The following is a 21741-nucleotide window of genomic DNA, read 5'->3' on the forward strand; positions in this document are numbered from 1 at the left end:
ATCAGGGGAATGGCTTGCCTCCGGAAGTTGTGGGTGTTCCAACACTGGAAGTTTTTAAGAAGAGATTGGACAGCCATTTGTCTGAAATAGTATAGATTTCCTGACTGAGCAGGGGGTTGGACTAGATGACCTCCAAGGTCCCTTCCAACTCTGTTATTCTGTTATTTTGTTCTGTTAAAAGAACCAGCTGCAGCATGATGCCTCCAAACTCCCCCAGATTATAGCTTTAATTTCTAAACAACTGAAAATAAAAATGGATTGCTAACATGGCACATTCAGCTGCGTTGTTTCTCTTGTTGATATAGTTTATGCAGCATCTGTTCATCCTGGACAGATGAATCATAGCAATCGTACATCATCTTCGTTCACACTTGAAGCCCCAGTTATATTAGACTACATCATTCCCATAATATTTTAACACACTGAGTATAACCCAAAACATTTGGAAGGCAACAAGTGAAGGCAGACTGCTAATATAGGTAGTCCTTGACTTACGACCACCACAACTGGGACCAGAATTTCCATTGCTAAGCAAGGTATCATGGGTCCCAGTTTTATGAACTCTTTTGCCACAGTCATTAAGAGAGTCACTGAAGTTATTAAATGAATCACATGAGTCCAGCTTTTCCCACTAACTTTACTTGTCGAAAGCCGGCTGGGAAAGTTGCAAATGGTGATCACAGGACCCTGGGATGCTGCAACTGTCATAAACCAGTTGCCAAGTGCCCAAACGTTGATGATCTGACGTGAGGATGCTGCAACGGTCGTAAATGGGAGGACCAGTTGTAAATCATTTTTTTTTGTACCTTTGAATGATCAGTAAACACATGGTCATAAGCAGTGCTGGGATTCAGCCGGTTCGCACCGTTTCAGCAGAACTGGTAGCTAATTTTTTGTTGCCCAGGCCCAGAATGGACTTCTGGAAGCGGCATCCTCACAGAGAACCAGTTGTTCACATATTTGGATCCCACCAGTGGTTGTAAGTCAACGGCTACCTGTACGTCAAGACTGTAGGCCCAGGGCCTCTAAAACAGTGTAGTCCCCATATCCCCCCCACTCCCAATACACACATGTTCACACAAGTTCTGGCAAACTTTTATTTGAGATTTTCTACCTTTATAGACTGAATGTGACTTTGCCAATCTGCATTATAAGCGTTAAGAGAGAAGCTTCTTTTGTAGTGCTGTGGCATTGCCTCTCTATCTCTCCATGGCCCACTGCCCTGGCCTCTTTCATGCTAAATTAGATGGTTTGGGGTTCTGCCAGACAGTTGCCAACGATTACGTTGGGCAAAGACAAGGATGAAAGCCGTGGTTTTTGGTTTATCTGTTTATTTTAAGTGAGCAAGAATTCAGGATCATATCCTCATTTGTGTGTGTGTGTGTGTGTGCGTGTATTTGTGTTTACACCAACTCCTGTGCTTTCAGGATTGCAAGCGCGGTTATTATGGTAATCCTTTGAAAATAGGACTTTGGAGTTTTGCCCACAAACCCTCCTGCTGGCTCATTAACTCAAAGTCTGCACCTAGTGGGCTTGATGAATTAGAAATAACTTCTGAAGAGCCTGTTCTTGCTTATGTCACTCCTGAGGCTTGTAAGCATCTTCTTAACAATGGTAGAAAGTTAGCTTAGAGGAATTATGGAGCACCCATCCTCATTACCTCCACCATTAACCACAGTGTTGCAGCAGTAAAAAAATGGAAAACTATGAAACACGTGTCTACAGTATGCAAATGCCAATCTGGAACATCCCAATTCAACATCCATTTAAAACGATGGCATTTTAAGACTACCCACCCCACCTTTCAAATCTCAGGATGCTGCACAAACTCCTGTGCTCAAAACAGGGGGAGGGGGTGGGTGGGAGAGCCAGCGGCCATGTAGATTTTCCTTTCATCAGTGCAAGCCAGATTAGTCAGCTGCCAAAAGTGATGGAAGCAGTTTGATGTAGTGGTTAAAGACACCAGGCTAGAAAGAGAAGACTTGGGAATTCTAGTGCCGCCTTAGCCGCAAAGCCAGCTGGGTGACTTTGAGCCAGTCCCTCTCTCTCAACCCAAGCCATCTCACAGGGTTGTTGTTGTAGGGATAACAGGAGGAGAAAAGAACATTAAATATGTTTTTGAGTTAGTTATAAAAATAATGAAGGTAGGGTATAAATAAAGAGGAGGGCGAAGGGGGACATGATAGCAGAGTTCCAATATCTCAGGGGCTGCCACAAAGAAGAGGGAGTCAGGCTATTCTCCAAAGTGCCTGAAGGCAGGACAAGAAGCAATGGATGGAAACTAACCAAGGAGAGAAGCAACCTAGAACTAAGGAGAAACTTCCTGATAGTTAGAACAATTAACCAGTGGAACAACCTGCCTCCAGAAGCTGTGAATGCTCCAACACTGGAAGTTTTTAAGAAGAGACTAGACAGCCATTTGTCCGAAATGGTATAGGGTTTCCTGCCTGAGCAGTGGGTTGGACTAGATGACCTCCAAGGTCTCTTCCAACTTTATTATTATTACTATTACTATTACTATTACTATTATTATTATTATTATTATTATTAAGATACTGTAAATAATCAAGCTACATTTGGAAAGTCACAAATCTCTCTCTTTCTCCACAGTATTTCTCTTTACTGAGCTTCTGCAGTTGTGGAGTTCTCCTAACAACAAGACTATTATGGTTGTTTTCCAACTCAGAAAAGTGTAACGTGTAATATGACTTTAAGTAAGCTACCCATACAGATGAATCTTGGTACCCTCAGAGATGAGAAGTGATAGAAGATGGAAAGACTACCTTTATGGTTATGTAGAAGAGTTTTTGGTTTTTTTTAAAAAAAGGAATCCCCTTCTCCAATAGAATCAGAATAGGAACAAAAATAAGGATAATGATCTATCAAGAATAGATAGTTGAAAATAGGGTCATTAGACATACCAGAGAAGGAGCATTTTTTTTCCCTGTCCTTCAGTCTATACTAGGTAAGGAATGGATTTTGATACACAATGATGTTGTGAGGGCAAATATCCAGCAGCCGTGAGTCTTCTAGACTCACATCCAGGCAGCTGGTTCTGAACAGCTGTGGGCACCTATGAAACCCTAAAACAGGGGTAGGTAATCTTGGCTCTTTTATGACTCGTGGACTTCAACTCCCAGAATTCCTGAGCCAGCCATGCTGAGGGGAAAGGGAGAGTTTCCAAGCTGAGCCATGCTGGCTCAGGAATTCTGGGAGTTGAAGTCCACGAGTCATGAAAGAGCCAAGGTTGCCTACCCCTACCCTAAGAAGATTATTCTCTTTCACAAGCTTTGATTTTTATAATCCTGTTCTAGAAGGCTGGTAAGGAAGAGTTAGACTCTGTTTTGCCTGTATCCTTCTAGCCCAGAGGTCTCCAAACTTGGCAACTTTAAGATTTGTGGACTTCAACTCCCAGAATTCCATGTTGGCTGAGGAATTCTGGGAGTTGAAGTCCACAAGTTTTAAAGTTGCCAAGTCTGGAGACCCCTGTTCTAGGTAGGGGAGCATTCAGAGGAAGGATTGCTAAATTATCCTTCAAATCCCCTTTCCTTTTTTTTCTGTTCAACCCTCTCCAGAGATCTGAATAAATTCCACAAACCCAAGCCATCTCAAAGAAGGCAGAGTGTTGCATTGCTTTATTACCAATGGATTGATCAGATTTCATTCCTATTTCCACCTTTCCTCAAAGGACTGGAAAGTGATATATACCATGATGCTTAAAAGTTGGCGAACCTGTTTGAATTTCCAATAGTCTTGCGTAACCATGACCTAAAATGTGATTGGTTCTCCACACTAGTCCTAAAACTAGATAAAGAGAATTCAATTAAACAAATGAGTCAGAAGCATTATATTTGTTCATTTATTTATTAAGAAAAATAATCCAAAATTACATATTTGTGTGTGGTAAAAGTAGGTGAGCCTTTCCTTTCAGGAACTGGTGAGCAGCAATAACAGCAACTAAATGTTTCCAATAACTGCTGATTAATTCTGTACGTCAGCTTGGAGGAATATTAGCCCATTTCTCCTTATAGAGCAGCTTCAACTCAGATGTGCCTGCTTCAGGTCCTTCCACAACATTTCCTAGGATTAAGGTTAGGACTTTGACTTGACAAGTCCAAAACATTAATTTTCTTCTGCTTTAACTATTCTTTTTGGAAAAGTTTTATTAGTTTTTATAGGGTTAGGGGTAAAATGGGGTCAGGGTTGGGATTAGGGTTTGGGTTTAGGTTGGGGTTGGGGCTAACGTTTCCCCAGGTAACATTTTTGATATTTAGCAAACAGCATATTGTCTGGGTAGATATAATTAAATAACAGTGATAGATATAGTAATAGATAACAGTAATGGATATAGTTAATTATCCTAAGCAGTATTAATTAATCACTCCATAACATTCTTCTTGCTAACATGTGTTCAAAATTACATATCACGTTCCTTTCTCTCTAATTCGTTTTTCTAACCATTGATAAAAATTATCCCATGTTCTAAAGTAAATTGAACTTTCTTTCTCAGCTATTCTGTAGTCATATAACTTGTGTGTTTCAGGTTACTGTCTTGCAACATAACGCACTTTCTTCTGAGTTGCAGTTCCCGGACAGATTTTCTAACATTTTCTTGTAGAATTTGCTGGTACCATTCAAAATTTATAATTCTACCAATGATGGCAAGTTGTACTGGTTCAGAGATACCAAATCAGGTCCAAAACATGATACTGCACATCACACGCAAGATAAGGTTCTTATGCTGGACTGCAGTGCTTGCAATCATGTAGCAACTTACCTTAAGCTTCCCAAACCAGGTCACTTCCACGTGAGCTGGGCAACAATTTCCATCTTATGACACAGGGGTCTTCAAACCTGGCCCTTTTAAGACTTGTGAACTCCAACTCCCAGAATTCCTCAGCCAGGCACACTGGCTGAGGAATTCTGGGAGTTGAAGTCCACAAGTCATAAAAGGGCCAGGTTTGAAGACCCCTGTTATAACAGAAGCCTCATGGCCATGTTAACTGCAGTGGAATGTGTGGATGATCTTGGAAGAGGAGGGAAGGGATGCTGCCCAGGAAACAAACAGGAAAAAGAGGCAGGAACCCCCAGTGGCTTAACTGTCAGAGAGAGAAACTTAGATGGACCATTCCTAATAGATCCAACTCCTAATGGAATTAAGAGTGGCGACAAGAAGTCTGAATATTCTTTTAGTCTTGCAAGATTCTGTAAATGTAGCCTTACAATAAAGTAAATTTAGCTCGTCTAATCATGCTTCCTGTTGGTTTACCTGGGAGAGTTGAAATTAACTGATGGGGAAATGTCAGCAAGAACCAGAGAAAGAGATTGTGGGGGTAGAGGACTCCATCCATCCATCCATCCATCCATCCATCCATCCATCCATCCATCCATCCATCCATCCATCGTTTCATTCTTTGTACTCTTATCTTCATTCTTAAGTTAAAGTCTCCTATGACCTGAGCTTGCCTCCTGGTGACCACAGGAATAAGTCCATGTTGCATATTTTCTCAAAATCCCACTTAGTCCACAATCCTGGGACTTTTGGGTGACTTTCCCATCTGAAGATAAATGTGATCCTGCTGAGTTTGCGGGGATTGGCCCAGGCCAAGTAGGTGCTGCCACCTAATTGACCTCAGAAACCAAACATAAGGTCAATAAAGCCAAAGAGATTCTTTATTCCCAAATATTTCCCCTGAATCAGAAGAAAAGTGTACCTTCTTTCTTAAGTCTCCGCTCTCATCTTCCCAATATATATAAACAAAGTACATTACTCTGAGCACGGAACAAAATGCTTCAGGCTGGCACGTCCCCAGTCTGTCTGAGTAGATGGTGCCCACTTGCCTCTCCTTGCCAGCTATTCATTGCAGAAGGCACTAAACATCAGTGAGCAGTTTTTAATAAGCAATTGGTATTTAACTGGCTAAAAGGTACTAAATGTCAGATCGGGGAACTCCAAATCCATTGCAGGTTTAATGGACTAGGAATGCAATCCATTAATTGCTTCTGTTTTATGTTAATTACACTCCGCCTGGGATTGATAGCCTAGCTGCCCTGCCAGCACCCGCCATGCTGGCAAACTCTGCTGTGCTAGGAAGTCTGGAGATGGAACAGAGTCTGCTAGCCTGAGAAAGTCTCCAGAGCTTGTGGAAATTGTTAGGGGTCCTCACATTTCAGGGAGAGAGAGAGACCAAACTGGGAGAGTACTTTCAGAATCAGTTTCCATTTAAGAGATGGAAGCATTCTGGGACTCTTGTAATACTTGGTGACAAATCAGAAGCTGAACAGGAGCAGAAGATCATGATTAAGATACGTAATGCCAGTCTTTAAAAAAAAAAACCAGCATCAAGCTTTCCCAAAGTGAACCTACATAGCAGTTCTGTATAGCCCCTCAGTCCTGCCGATTCCCAACCAACTGTGAAGGGCACTTTTCTGTCTCTTCTGCTGTTTGTCTTCAAGACACTGTTTCTTTCCCAGAGTCCAGCAGAGATCTGTGCAAGTAGGACCCTGGTTTTGCTAATAGGCTTCAGTTCTCTTAAGCCCAGATGTCGTTCAGATTGCCTTCTGACATCCATCACCATTTTTGATGACCAACTTTGGTAATACCTCATTTTGCTGTCCCTCATATTGCATAATCAAGATTCCTGATTGTCTGAAATACATGCTGAACTCACATCCTTCAGACCAGCAGCCCCCAACTTTTTGGCACCAGGGACCGGTTCCGTGGAGAGAGATTTTTCCATGGACCGGAGGGGGTGTGGTTTTGTGTGCTGCCTGCATCCCATGTATGGGGCTTTGCTTGTTTCCATGGCCCAGTTTCTGGCATGCCGTGGCCTGGTGCCAGTCCACAGACTGGGAGTTGGGGACTTCTGCTTTAGAGGAAGGATGCTATGCAAAGATACACGACTACTACTATTACTACTACTATTGTGCCAGAATGGTAAAAAGACAGGCAAGCTTTGTAGGAGGATTTTAGGGCAACATTCCCCAACAATTCTGGGTTGGCGGCCCAGCACGGGTGGGAGGGGGGATAGTTGTGTGCAAGGGGCAGGCGCGTGCACATGCGCATAGCTTCATTGGTGTGACCGACGGGTGCCAGCATGTGCCGCTCACGCGAGTGGGGCTGCAAGTGCTGGTGCTGCTTGCGTGAATTGATCTGTGTGTGTGCGTGCACGTGCATGTGCCAGCCCACCACTCACATGGCCCAGTTGCCAATAGGCCACAGCCTGATAGTGGGCTGCAGCCCACAGGTTGGGACCTCTGTTTTAGGGAAACTATGGAGGAGGAAAATGTCTGTTTTGATTGTTTAGGAAGAGAATGCTATCTCCTTGCCAATACTTAGGTCAGGGTGTTGAGACAAACTGTTCCTGATGCATTTGATACTTGGACAGCCAGTCCAACAAAGCACGATTGGTTGTTTCACATGTCACTGGAAACTGTAAGTTGTGTGCTGAATGAACTACCCTTGGCTTTACGCTGTATGCAAAGCCACAAATGATTGGTTACACACAGCATGTTAAGTTAGAAAGCAGCTACACTTTGGCCTAGCACCTGGTATGTACTGTATGAGTCAAGCTATATGTCACAGGTAGGATTGGCACCAGTTAACTGGCTACTCTGTGCCTTTAACTGTTTTGGGCCAAGGAGAATTCAGGTCCTGAAATTTTCATATCACAGTCTGTCAAACTGGAAATTTTCTGATGATATAACCTTTAGTCTGTGTGTACATGACATCCTGAATTACAGCTTTTTAAATTATTATTTTTTAAATTAGTTTTGATTCCTGCCAACTGCAGAAGTCCCTGCAGTTCTGGTGCCAACATTTTCAGAAGTTTCCCTTGCCTTCTTCCTAGGGCTGAGAGGGTGACTGGCCCTGAACCTCCCAGATGGCTTCTGTCCCCAAGGCAGGATTTGAACTCAAATCTCTTCATTCCTAGCCAGTTACCTATAACCGCTGCACCAATCTGGCCCTTGAACCACAACTGAGCCAATCCTATTTTAACCTGGAACATTGGATAAACCCAGGTCAAAGGTTGTGCAAACTAAAAAGCTGTGGCTTATTCAAGAAATCATGATTAAATTAACCCTACAGGAAGGAGCTCACTGCTACTCTTGTTGTTTTTTCAGTTAAAATATGTAGGATATAAAAATTGACAAGTTCCACTGAATTCATTGGGGCTGACTCCCAAAAGGGTTTATTTTACAGGGGTGGGGAAACCTGCCCTGGACACCTTCCAGCATCCCTTATTACTACTACTGTATAACCATGCTGGTTGGGGCTGCTGGGAACTGTAGTTCAGCCACTTATAGAAGGCCCCAGGTGCTCTACCTTGGGGTTCTATTTATTTATCTAGCTTATGGCACATATAACACACGGGCTAACAATATAAATTAACATTTCAGCTAGGTTAGTAGAACCCAATATAAAATATAAAAGTCAAAAAGATCTATGTTCAAATATCAATGTCTAGCAATGTCTGCACCTTGGGGTGCAGGTCTGAAACTAACACGTAAGATCCCAGCCAGACCTGAGCGTGTTACCTGTTATGTTAAAAACGGGGTCCATTTATCCCCCCCTCCCCATTCCTGTGTCTCGGGGGCGGGGTTTTTCTTTGTTCTACTCATCCGGTTTCTGCCAGCTGGGCCCGCTGCCTCTTTGCAGCCGCGCTGCCGCTTTCAATCGTCGCGCAAACAACCTCTACTTCTATTTAACTCTCATAATCTGCCTTCGTAACTCATCCCCACCATCCTCTTCCATCATTTTTGTAGCTCCTTCTCCCCCCCCCCCCCCACGACCCCCATGTTTCCAGTTTGTCAATATCTTTCTGGTAATGAGCTGCTTTTGCAGAGAGGAAAAAGAGGACGGCGAGGCGGCCGCCTGCTGCGGCGGCGGAAGGACGGAGGGAAAGGACGTTTGCGAGCAAAAGTGAAGGGTCTGTCTCTTAGACTGCTTTTGCTGTAATTTATTTAATGTGGACCAGCGATCCCTGCCTCCCCATGCTTGTGTGTGCCTACGCACAGCTTTATTCGCGTCAAGGTTTAGTCGGGGCTGTTTTCGGGTAAGGAACAGCTTGAGTAAGAAGTAGGGCCATCTGAAAGTGCTTCAGAGGAAGTGCAGAGTGCATTCCCAGGTGACTGATTCAGGAGGGAAAGCTCTTGCATAACGAGGACTTTATGAGGGCATTCCAGATTCTAAGATGGTTGCTAGCAAAATCCATTTCTGTTCTACCACATTTTAAGGGATTAATTCGATTTTGCAGATTTAGACCTAACCTTTTTTTTTGCCAAGCTTAGGCTGGTAGTTCACAAGCCCTCTGATCTGTTGGTATGGCAATCCCCTCAATTTCTCAATTCCTACACATCCTATTGGAGGAGGAGAATAATCCAATATGTGGAGTGAGTCTACATAAGTCTTTTGGACACTTTTTGGCCTATTAAGAGGAGACAGTTCAGAACTGTTGAGCCATCTCTGTGTTAAGATGGAACCTTTGCAAAAAGAAATGTGATTCCTTTCGTGTTAGCACTCTTTTCATCACTGAATTCTGTTTCATGGGTTGTGATGTTTGCATGAGTGTGTGTGAGAGAGAAAAACAAAAATGATGATTGCACATTACGTTTTGTCAACCGCAGTTATTATCTTCACTGCTTTCGTTCCTCCCTGTGTTGAAATAGAGGTGTTTTCCAGTGTTGAGGACAGTCGTCTTAAGTGACTCGTATGAGGCAAGGTCTTTGCCCAAAAAACTGAGATATTTGATTGAGAGTTGGTGTACACATTCGGTCCATCATTTCCATGTCTTAAATATATTTTTCCCCAACAAGCCTGGGTATCACCTAGTGAGAGGGACCTTGCATGCTGGCTAAATTATATGTAATACCAATTTGGTGTGAGAACCAGGTTAGTGTAGTGGTTCCAGGGCTGGGCTAGAAACCAGGAGACTGAATTCTAGTCCCACCTTATCCATGAAAACCAGCTGGGTGACTTTGGACCAGTCCCTTTCTCTCCAGCCCAATTCACCTCATGGAGTTGTGAGGAAAATAGAGGAGGAAGAGGTATTAGGCGTGTTCACTGCCTTGAGGTATTTATAAAGTAATAAAGTTGAGATAAAATATAATCAATCAATAAAAGAAATAATATTTCTCCTCTGGTGATCTTGCATTAATTTGTTTTTATCCGAGTTTATTGTTTAACTGATTTTATTGAACATTTTAATTTCTGGTTTTATTGTACACCAGGCAGAGTCACTTTACCTGAGATGGGCAGCCATACAAATTTGATAAAATAAATGAATAAAATCTGATAATCTAGAAGTGTGAAAAAGTAGTGTATAAAGCAAGGCTGGGCTAGAAGGATAGAAAGAAATGGAGAAACACAAAGGCACCTTTAGGATTTGATGCAATCAACAAAACTACAAAAGTAGTTATGCAGTTGTGACACATGCTCCAACCCCCCTTATGCATGCATGCAATGTTATGTGATCCACATACATAAGGGCAAAGCTTGCGGTGCAACGCAATACTGCTGTCATTATTTGCCTTAGCATGGATTCGTCTGGTAGGATGTAGTGAGTGGTGTTAGTTTATATTTGTCTTAGCTACATTTTCTTTTAACTCATGTTCTGAATTTCTTTGGTTCATTTTTTTTTCTTTTTCACGCTGCATCATGCGGCTTACTACAAAAAGGAGCAGAGTAGTGGATATTCCTGTCTGTGTGTAATTTGTCACTCAGGGATAAACAGCCAGAGACTCTTATGACCTTGGCCCCATTCTAATCTTCTCTTCCTGCAAAGCATCAGTTTTACCCCTGGGGGCAGCAGTTACTCAGTCTTTAAGCTGTGTTTCAAGAGTTCAGTATACAGTAATGATATACAAGTAGTCCTCAAGTTACGGCCATTTGTTTAGAGATTAAGTGAAGTTTGTGACAGCCCTGAAAAAAGTGACTTATGACTACTACTTGCACTTAAAACTTATCGCAATGTCTCCGTGGTCACATGATTGTGATTTGGGTGCCTGGCGACCAGCATGTATTTACGATGATTGCGGCATCCTGAGTTGTGTGATCACCATTTGTGATCTTCCCAGCTAGCTTCTGACAAGCAAACTCAATTGGGGAACATGGATTCACTTCATGACCACATGGTTCACTTAACAGCTGCAGCAAAAAGATCATAAAATCGAGTATGGCCACATGATGACTCCCTTAATGATTGCATCACTCAGGGATGGAAGTTCCAGTCCCAACAGCAGTTGTTAGAGTCAGTTTGGTCTAGTGATTAAGGCACCAAGCTACGGTAGAAAGCGGGAATCCGTGAGTTCAAGTCCCACCTTAGCCATGAAAGCCAGCTGGGTGATTTGGGGCCAGTCACTCTCTCTCAGCCCAACATTGTTGTTGTGGGGAAAATAGGAGGAAGATGTGTTGGATATGTTTGCCACCTTGAGTTATATGTAAAAATAAAAGGATATAAACAAGCAAACAATTGTATGTACAGTCAACAGTTTCTCCTCAGGAGAAAGCTACTAAATTTGGGTACAAACAATTCAAATAGCCACTAGATGGCAGAAAAGAGATTGTGTTGTGTGTCTGTGGTTGTCCAGATTTTTGCAACTGAAATCTGGTAGCTTATCCTACCTAGTTACTTTGGTCCAGTCTCCCTTCCTCAATCCCCCAGCGATCTTTTTCAGAGTGAGAACAGCTTTTCAAGGTCTCTTTCTCTTTAAAAAAAAAAAAAAAGCACACGCTGACAAAGATAGGCTTTGGACTGTTTGGCATGCAAACCTTGTATTTTATTCTTGAGCTGTAGTCCCTTAGGACTCCCACATTGGAGCTGCAAAAATTCAGACCACTGTTTGATGGCAGCATAAGAGAGTCAGAAAACCCTTACCACACCATGTCATACATTTGTGGCATAATTGAACACGCACAAAGGACATCCATGCCTAGGAGACAAAGGAGAGAAAGATACAAAAGGCATTGTCATGCCTTACATGAAATGAGGCCTCTTGAGTGCTATAATTTACTCTTTCCATTTGATTTCTTTTCGGTCCTCTGTCTAAGAGTGCTGCTCAGGTAATAACCAGGGACGATCACTCAGTGGCAAAGCACCAGCTATGCACTCAAATGACTGCAGGTTCAACTTCTAAAAGGATTTTCAGTAGGGCTGGAATAAGCTTTGGCTTGGCGTCTCCAATCTGCAATCCCCGGCTTTGCTACTGTGGATTTCTTGTGTGTTGTGGTTGCACCTCATTATAAAAGCGGTCCTCAATCTACCACCACAAACGACCCCCCAAATTTCTGCTGCTAAGCAAGGTAGCCGTGAATGAGTTTTGTCCCATTTTGCAACCCTTTTTGCCATGGTTGTTAAGTGGATTTCTGCATTTTTTAAGTGAACCATGCAGACATTAAGCTAGCCTGGCCTCTCCCCCCCATTGACTTCACTTGTTGGAAGCCAGCTGGGAAAGTGACAAATGGTGAGCAAATGATGAGCACTTGATCCTGGGTCAGTGTAACTGCCACGAACACATGCCAATTGCTAAGTGCCCAAATTTCAGAATCAGAATCAGAATAGAGCTGGAAAGGACCTTGGAGGTCTTCTAGTCCAACCCCCTGCTCAAGCAGGAGATCCTATACCATTTCAGACAAGTGATTGTCCAGTCTCTTCTTAAAAACCTCCAGTGATGAAGCACCTACAAATTCTGAAGATAAGCTGTTCCACTGGTTAATTGTCCTCGCTGTTAGAATCAAAGAAGAAGAGGATTAGTTCAACGAAGAGAGGAACTAATCAAAGGTAGGTATCAAAGAACAGGACGGAAGACGACGAAACCTTTTATTCAACTGTGGGAGGAGAAACACCGTTGGAGAGTTTATGACCTTATGACGATAGTACAGAGGGGATGAAGAAGAAAAGAGATCTGAACAACAACAATCAACGCTTCAGCAGTCCGACCCATCGCAACCCCATGGACAATGTTCCTCCAGGCCTTCCTGTCCTCTACCATCTTCTGGAGTCCATTTAAGCTCATGCCTACTGCTTCAGTAACTCCATCCAGCCACCTCATTCTCTGTCGTCCCCTTCTTCTATTGCCCTCAATCTTTCCCAGCATTAGACTCTTCTCCAGTGAGTCCTTCCTTCTCATTAGGTTGTCAAAGTACTTGAGTTTCAACTTTAGGATCTGGCCTTCTCTAGACTAGCCAAACCGAAATACTGCCATCGTTCTTCCTATGTTTTAGCCTCCAGGCCTTTAATCATCTAGGTGCTTTTCTCTGCACTTTTTCCCAAAGTCTCAACATCTTTTTTGTAATGTGACCAAAACTGGATGCAGTAATACAGGTGTGATCTTACTAAAGCTTTATAAAGCAGTACTAATACTTCACGTGATTTTGATTCTATGCCTCTGTTTATGCAACCAAGGATTGCATTAGCTTTTTTGGCTGCTGCAGCACACTGCTGGCTCATATTTAAGTGAACTCTTACCTCCTCCCCCCCAACTTTATTAAATTTCAAAAAAAGTAAAATATGCAAAAACGGAAAAAAAATTAAAAAGAAAAATGTCAGGCTCCCTCCTCACGTTTTTTATTTTTTTTTCCTTTTTGTTTTTCATTGGAGGTTGAAAGAAGTTATGTCAATGTTTAGATATTATGTAATTGGAGACCGAGATTTTGAGTGACATTTTGTGTAATAAAGATATTAGTATTTGTCTAGATTAGTCTACGGTTTTAATTAAATGAGAACTTACCGTCGGGGTTCTCTTTTCATGTTATACATTTCGTAACAATACTCCAGCTCCCAGCTCGACAGCCCTCTCCAAGAAAAATGGGCATTCAGTGTGAGAAAGGCCTTCATAGTTGCAGATCTTGGCTCTTTTATGACTTGTGGACTTCAACTCCCAGAATTCCTGAGCCAGCATGGCTCAGCTTGGAAACCTCTCCCTTTCCCCTCAGCATGGCTGGCTCAGGAATTCTGGGAGTTGAAGTCCACGAGTCATAAAAGAGCCACGGTTGCCTACCCCTGGGATAGAGGAATGATTTACACCAGGGGTAGTCAACCTTGGTTCTTTTATGACTTGTGGACTTCAACTCCCAGAATTCCTGAGCCAGCCATGGCTCAGCTTGGAAACCTCTCCCTTTCCCCTCAGCATGCCTGGCTCAGGAATTCTGGGAGTCATAAAAGAGCTAAGGTTGCCTACCCCGGGACTAGAGAGACCTTCAAAACAAGGAGGTGTCTCATCCAGCATTGGAGGGGAGGCAGCATCTTTGGAAGCGCCTTCTCTGCCTCCTTAATGCTTGCTTTGCCTTTGGTTTCTTTAATAAATGCCTTCCCTGCCAGCATCTGAGGTGTAGTTGATGGCACCATCGCTCTGCCTGAACTCACCATTGTAATAAAGCAATTATTTCTTCTGCTGGGACTGTACTCTTAGAGTGCTGGCTGGTAAAGGTATGAAAATGTAGGAAGGGGGAAATGGGAAGAGATATGTTGAAGAACACTGGGCCTAGAACAGAGCCTTGGGGTACCCCACTGCATACTTTCCTCCATGTAGATGCAGTTCCATTGAGGACTACACGTTGAGTGCAGTTGGCCAGCCACTTACAAATCCATCTGGTGGTGGTGCTGTCTAAACCACATTTTTCTATCTTATCTAGTAGTAGGTAGTGGTCTACTTTATCAAATGCTTTACTGAAGTCCAAGTAAATGATATCCACAGCATTCCTCTGGTCCACTAATTTTGTCACCTGGTCAAAGAATGCAATAAGATTTGTCTGGCATGATCTGTTTTTGACAAGCCCATGTTGGCTTTTGGTTATGACTTTGTTTGCCTCTAGGTGTTTGCTGATTCGTTGCTTGATTATGTCTTTTCCAGACTCTTCCCAGGTATTGAGGTCAGGCTGATAGGTCTGTAGTTTCCTGGATCTATTCCCCCCCCTTTTTTTTTTGAAGATGGGAAGTACATCAGCTCTTTTCTAGTCCTCTGGTAGTTCCCTGGTGCTCCAGGATCTTTGAAAGATATAGTTCAGTGGTTCTGAGATCACATCTGCCAGTTCCTTCAGAATCTTGGAGTGTAGTCCATCTGGTCCTGATGATTTGAATTCGTCTAGGGTGGACAGGTGCTCACTTACCATTTTCTTGCCTATCTTAATTTGTCTTTCTAATCTGCTTTTTACAGTATTGTTTTTGATAGGTTGGACTGTTTTTTCCCTTTGTGTAAAGATGGATGCAAAAAGCGAGTTAAGTAGTTCTGCTTTCTCCCTGTTGCTTGTCACCTTCTTGCCACTTTCTCCCACTAATGGACCAATAATTTCTTTGACTTTTTTCTTGTTTTTCCCCAAAGTAAAAAGTGGTACTGTACTGATCTCGTCCATGGGATTAAAGAAACTTTTCTGGTTTGTGAGACATAAAATAGCAAACTGGCCTAGTGAGGGCAGACAGGCAAAGTATTTTGAAAAACAAGGTAGTTACGTAAAAATGATTGGGAAGATTTACCTTGTAGTGTCCATTTTATGTTAAAAACTTAACATGAAAATAGAGGATCTAATGATTCATAGGTATTAACACATGAATAGCGATGAAGGGTTCTTGATATCATTTTCAAATTATCCTTCTTCAACAGAAAGACTGGCACATTGTTTTGATCATATACAGATAGTCCTTGACTTATTTGAGACAGTTGTTAACTGAATTTTGCCCCGTTTTATGACCTTTTTGCCACAGTTGTTAAGTGAATAACTGCAATTAAGTTAGTCACACGGTTGTTAAGTGAATCTGGTTTCCCCATTGACTTTGTTTGTCAGATGGTTGCAAAAGGGGATCACATGACCCTGGGACATAGCAGCTGTCATAAGTATGAGTCAGTTGCCAAGTATCTGAATTCTGATCACGTGACCATGGCGATGTTCCAACGGTCATGTGAAAAAATGGTCATAAGTCACTTTTTTCAGTGCTATTATAACTTTGGTCACTAAATGTTGCAACCTGCAAATTGTTGTAAGTCGAGGATTACCTGTACATGCAAGTCCGTTTCAGACGAATCACTCCAATTGCTCCATCAAAACAATTTCCAGCTGTGGAATGCATATCTATTTTTTTTTCCTCTCCCTTTCTTTGCACCTCTAATATTTCCATGCTGTTTCTATTATCTACATAGAAACCCATTTCAGGCAGAATGAAAATAGATGGGGTTTTAGCAAACTGCATGATAGAATACGAAAAATGAAAAGAGGTTTGGAGAGAAGGAAAATGGAGTCTTGAGCCTACAGAGTTGGGAGATGTGCTGGTATTACAACTCCATTTCCCTCCTTTGAGGGTTATCTGGCCTGGGAGCCATAGAGATGCAAGTGCCTGGAGAGGCGGGTTGGAGATGAAAGGAGCTGCTTTTTAACACATCTATAAGGCATTAGGAAGGGAAAAGGCCAGAATTACAGAGCACACATAATAATAATGATGATGATAACAACAGCAACACAAATTGTTGAACAAATACAGATAGTCCTTGACTTATGACCACAATTGAGCCCCAAAGTTTTGCTGTTAAGTGAGACAGATATTAAGTGAATTTTGCCCCATTTTATGTCCTTTCTTGCCAGAGTTGTTAAGCAAATCACTAGAGTTGTTAAGTTAGTAACACGGGAGTTAAGTGACTCTGGCTTTCCCCCATTGACTTTGCTTGTCAGAAGGTCGCAAAAGGGGATCACATCACCCTGGGGCACTACAACCGTCATAAATATGAAACAGCAAGCAACTAAATTTCATTTTTAATGTGTGCCATTGTGCCCACAGTAAAAAATGACAATAAAGGTTATCTAAATCTAATCTAACAGTTGCCAGGCATCCAAGTTTTGATCATATGACTATGGGGATGCTGGCGTAAGTGTGAAAAATGATCATATGTCACTTTTTTTAGTGCCATTGTAACTTCGAATGGTCAGTAAATTAATTGTTATAAGTTGAGGACTACCTGTATCTCAATGTATAATCTATATGATTATTCAGGAATGTTTACACATTATACAAAATGCATCAACAAAACACAGGTATTTAGAAATCACTTAATCCTTAACATTTCTGGTATTTAAAAAAAATAACAACTCAAAATCTAGTAAGCTGCTCCTTGATTGTGCCACTTCAAATTGCAGATCAGAGTTTTCATGCCTGAATGCTCTCTGCACATTAATTAGCTACATAAATCGAATGAATGAATGAAATTAATAGAACACCCATATCCATGTCCATAGGATCCACAGGAATGGGAAGAGAGTCTTCCCTATCTGCAGCCAAACATTCAAACTTGCAATCTTAAATAGTCTAGACCAGGAATGATTTATTTTTTAACAGTAATTTTTATTAAAAATTATAATTACAAATGTGAAAATTAATGAAAACTAAAAAATAGAATAAAAAGGAAAACAGACAATGCAAAAAAGAAAAAAGGAAAGGAAAATAGAAAATAAAAATAAGAATTTAATAAAGAAAAAGAAAAGAAATACGTATGACTTTCCCCTTTCATCACAAGTATAAACAATTTTAACAACTTATCTTGTCTTAAAATGCAACAAATGATCTCTTCTTCCATCTCTTATCTGTAATCAAATCCTTAAAGCTTCATTGTTTCAGTCCTGACCAGGAGAAGCCCATTAAGGGTTACCAGAGGTAATAATATTTATTTTAACTTAGATCAAATAAATTAACTTTATATTCCTTCCTTTTACTTTTAACAATCTTGATCTTTAGTCCCTTCAAATAATGTCCTAGAGCAGAGGTACCCAACCTTTTGGGCACCAGGGACCGGTTCCGTGGAAAGAGGTTTTTCTGCAGACCGGAGGATTTGAAGATTGAAGATTTTTGTTAAAAGGTACAAGAAAAAAAATGAAAACAAATTAAGCTCTAGGACAGGGGTCCCCAACCCCTGGTCTGTGGACCGGTACCGGGCTGCGGTATGCCAGCAATCAGTCCGCACAAACAAGCAAAGCCCCATCCGCGGGATGTAGGCAACACGTGAAACAACCCTCTTTTATAAATTCAATATAAGAAAATTATCCAGGTGACTGTCTTGGTTTGGTATTTGTATATCCCTTTTAATTATTAAGGAATCAGCCAGTTTCTTTTTGTATGTCCAGTGTAGCAAGTTTTCCCATATCATTCTTGTAGCCTGTGATTTTAAATCCTCTTTTAAACTCTTTTAAGCTATAAGAATATTCTTTTAATCTTTTTCTGCTGTATTTCATTAATGCTTCCCCCCCCCCTATTCAATCATGTGCATTCTTCGGAGACTGCCTGGTCCCTGCAAGTTTTCTTAGCAAGGTTTTTCAGACATTTGCCATTGCCTGCTTCCCAGGCCTGAGAGAGAATGACTAGCCCAAGGTCATCCAGCTGGCTTTAGGCCTAAGGCAGGATTAGAACTCTCAATCTCCTGGTTTCTAGCCTGGTGCCTTAACCATTACAGTGGCTCCCATAATGGTGGGAAGTTTCAAAATCATCTTTTAGCAGATGAAGTTGCTCTCTGCTGTGACTTCCAGCCCCCAGACGATCTCTATCATTTTAGCTCTCCTTCCTTGCCCCCCCTTTTTCTTCACCAGACACACTTTCCAGCAAAGCACTGGATTCCAGACATTCAACACTGTTATTTTCTAAGCTTGTCTGCTCGGATATGAGATTTACAACCATTCTTTGAAATAAAATTAATGCCGAAGACAAATGTTTTTCAGCATACCTACATCACACTTTTTTTTTTTAAATGAGAAGCATCTTTTAAAAGATTCAGGTGGGACAGGAAGTCTGAGAGGAAGGGGTCCTCAGGCAATTAGCAACAGGCTGCTGACCCCTGGGGCCTTGTCACTTCTGGATAGTTAGACATTTGTAAGAAAAGGCACCTAAAGCACAGCAAATGTGCTCTTAACAAATGCAGGTCATTCCTGCCGATTGTATCTCTATCCTGGTCATTTAGCAAATACTTTAGGCCTGTATTTTTTTAAAACCTGCACTTGGATTTTAGGGTTTGTCAGTTGATGATAGCGGAGGTGCTGTGGTACACCATACTTGAAAAGCTGAAGCTTCTGGTATTTTTTATTTGTTATCTGCCACAAATATTAAGATGTATCAACTCAGTTTAAAACATTGAATTGCTGAATTATGAACTAATACCAGTGTGGCAGAATTGGAGAATGTCAATGTATTTGACATATGTTTTTTCATTTTCAATAATTGTCAGTTTAGTGGGGACATTTTTAAATGGTAAAATAATCTAATCTCAGATCTCCTGGCACATTAATCTAATTTGGTCCCAAATCTTCTGTTTTTGATTCCATTTTTATCCCTGAACTTGGTTGTCCAACAGTTCCAGAGGTATTTTTTCCCTTTGTAGCTAACAGACCAGCAAAGTCTTTCTTGAAACTAAAGGCAAATTTATGGCACAATACAAAGTAAACTGACTACATCCTACCTTCCTCCAACATGCATAAGCAATCCCTGTTCTCAGATATTTTGAGCATATAATAATCTAGACTAGGGGTGACATGATAGCAGTATTCCAGTATTTGAGGGGGTCAACTTATTTTCCAAAGCACCAGAAGGCAAGACAAGTAACAATGGATGGAAACTATCAAGGAAAGAAGCAATCTGGAATTAAGGAGAAACTTCCTAACAGTGAGGGACAATTAACCAGTGGAACAGCTTGACTTCAGAAATTGTAGGTGCTTCATCACTGGAGGTTTTTAAGAAGAGACTGGACAGTCACTTGTCTCAAATTGTATAGGGTCTTCTGCTTGAGCAGGGGGTTGGACTAGAAGACCTCCAAGGTCGCTTCCAGCTCTATTCTGAATATCAACACAACTAAGTAACTTGCTTTTTTTTGTGAGGCAGCCTGGAATCTGCATTTCACTGAAGATGCTGAAAATTCTGTGAGATCTCTCCAAATAAAAATTGTGCTGTGGGCTAACTGTGTTTTAAGGTACAGATTTTATGTGAAAGGATGTCTGAAGTTCTTTGTTCACTTATTAAGAGGCCTGGACAAAATATTAACTTGTTACGTTTTATAACTTCAATTGGAAGTAGTTCTCAAGAAGCTGTTATCTCATTTCGTCCAGCAGAGGGTGCTCAAGCCCATTCCCCCCCCCCCACCGGGGTGTTCTTGTCAGCGTCTAGAATAGAGCCCTGCTTTCTTGGCACTCGACGTTCATGGCCGCTCATCCCCATGCAGCATGTTCAGCTGAAGTCTGCCTTGCATCCTGTGAGAATATTGAAGCAACATTGGTCACAGTGGAGGAAAACTCTGCATCCCATCCCTTGCAGGGAACTGTATAGTTATTGCATTCCCAGAATGCTGGATCCATCTAGCTAGACTTCTGTGTTTGCCCATGGTGCCCTTGGCTGGATTTATTTGGAAGCAGGCCCTAAACCAGGGGTCTTCAAACTTGGCCCTTTTATGACTCACGGACTTCAACTCCCAGAATTCCTCAGCCAGTGTGCCTGGATGAGGAATTCTGGGAGTTGAAGTCCACAAGTCATTAAAAGGGCCAAGTTTGAAGATATCTGCCCTAAACTAAGTGGAGCTGCTGCAGCCAAGCTCTTACAAGGTGGAAGCGCCATCCGATCCCAAAGCAAGATACCCATGTGACATCAAGATCAACATCAGTTCCCTTTATCGGCTAATACTGTACTGAGCTTTATATGTCCCACCCAAATAGCTCATTTCTGGTCTGGTCTGGTCATCTGTCCCCTCTTCTTTGAAAATGTTCCAGTTGTGCTGCTCCACAGGTAAAGAAGGAAGCAGATGATCAGATCTGAGAAGAGATGGGTTATGGAAACGTTTTGCCAGCTGATGGGATCTGGTGTGAGTACGATTTGCCCTAGGCCATTACACAACAGCACCTGGCTTTTAAGGGATGCCTTTATTTGGGGAGAGTCTTACAGGTTGTGCCTCTTTCTGCATAATGGCAGGAAACCACCTGGTTCATTTTCAGCAGTAACTGATAAGAGAGGATGTCCGAAGGGTGGGGGGGGGTGGCGGCGGCGCATAAACAATGGGCTCAAGGCCATAGACTGCTCATTTGGTTTTAAATGGAAATGGTTTGAAATGGACTTCCTGCATCCTGAGTCACCTGCCCATTTACTCTAACCACAACCACTTTGGTGACTCTAGGAAGCTGCTAAAGCTGGAGTCAACCCTGATTCTGGAATGTGATATGTCTGAGTGAGGGATGTAACACTGGCCTTATTTAAAGGACTGTTGTGTAGGTGGTTGACACAATGTGCATGGGGTACTCTGAACTTTCTGCAAACACCACCAAAAGGGCCCAATAAGGACTGGATTTCTGCATTACACGTCTCCCAAAATGCATTGGCGAACTTTCCCTTTTGCACAAAAAAAAAAGGGTCCTGAACTTTAATTTGATTGGAGGAAATGGAATCCGTTGGGGGGAAAAAAAAAACACCTGCCCTTTCAGGCCACTTGCCTACCTTTGTATGAATAGGAAAAAGTCATTGACATCCTGGTATTGAAGTAGCTGCTTCCGGTTCTGGATTAGGACTGCAATGCAAAGTAACACTTCAAACGTAATCTCATCCCGATCCACGGAGGTGATAGGAGCTGGTGCCTCCACACCTATGAACAGAGAACAGGATGAGTTTGACAAGACCTTCTCCTGAACCGGGGCCTGATCTAAGATCAGTTTTGGAAGACATCTGGAAGGAAGAGATGTGGGTAGCAATCATGGGAGAGGTTGGCAACCAGAATGGGGAAGAGTGGGATCTGGGGTTTTCG

Source organism: Protobothrops mucrosquamatus, unplaced genomic scaffold (genome assembly GCF_001527695.2).
Source record: "Protobothrops mucrosquamatus isolate PMUCROS unplaced genomic scaffold, P.Mucros_1.0 scaffold710, whole genome shotgun sequence".
NCBI classification, from domain to species: Eukaryota; Metazoa; Chordata; class Lepidosauria; order Squamata; family Viperidae; genus Protobothrops; species Protobothrops mucrosquamatus.